This window comes from Bison bison, unplaced genomic scaffold, assembly GCF_000754665.1.
Source record: "Bison bison bison isolate TAMUID 2011002044 unplaced genomic scaffold, Bison_UMD1.0 scf7180017864368, whole genome shotgun sequence".
NCBI classification, from domain to species: domain Eukaryota; kingdom Metazoa; phylum Chordata; class Mammalia; order Artiodactyla; family Bovidae; genus Bison; species Bison bison.
The window spans coordinates 6163985-6164984 of NW_011494940.1; positions in this window are offsets into that span (position 1 = coordinate 6163985).

Here is a 1000-nt window from a genome sequence, read left to right on the forward strand (position 1 = left end):
ACATTAAAAAGAAGAGACATTACTTTGCCAACAAAGATTCGTGTAGTCAAAGCTATGGTTTTTCCAGTAGTCATGTACGGATGTGATAGTTGGACTACAAAGAAAGCTGAATGCTGAAGCATTGATGCTTTTGAACTGTGGTGTTGGAGAAGACTCTTGAGAGTCCCTTGGACTGTATGGAGATCCAACCATTCCATCCTATAGGAAATCACTTCTGAATATTCTTTGGAAGGACTGATGCTGAAGCTGAAACTCCAATAATTCAGCCACCTGATGTGAAGAACTGACTCATTTCAATAGACCCTGATGCTGGGAAAGATTGAAAGCAGGAGGAGAAGGGGACAACAGAGGATGAGATGGTTGGATGGCATTACCAACTCAATTAACAGGAATTTGAGTAGACTCTGGGAGTTGGCGATGGACAGGAAGGCGAAGTGTGCTGCAGTCCACGGGGTCACAAAGATGTGGACAAGACTTAATGACTGAAATAACTGACTGAGGAGAGCTGAGCTAATGATAGCTATCCTAAGGAGGAGATAGCTATCCTATCCTATCCTAAGGATAACTATCCTAAGGAGGAGAGTTGAGCTATGGAGAACTAAGATAAGGAGAGCTAAGCTAATGAAAGGAGAGTTGTGTTAAGGAAATCTAAGCTAAGGAGAGCTGAGCTAATGAGAGCTATCCTAAGGAGGGCTCTGCTAAGGACAGCTTGGAGGGCTGAGCTTAGGAGAGCTAAACTAAAGAGACCTAAGCTAAGCAGAACTACAGACAGCTGAGCTAAGGACAGCTAAGCTAAAGGGAGTTAAGCTAAGGAAGGCTGAGCTAAGGAGAGTGAGGAGACACCAGGTTTGGTAGCTTCTTTGGCTCATTCTACTCTAATGTACAACAAAGCATGACAAAAACACTAAGACAACAATAGCCATCCTAAAACAGGAGGGCATATACCTTGCAGCATGGAGGCTTTTCTCTGTAACTACAGCCTTCAAACTATTGCAGATGT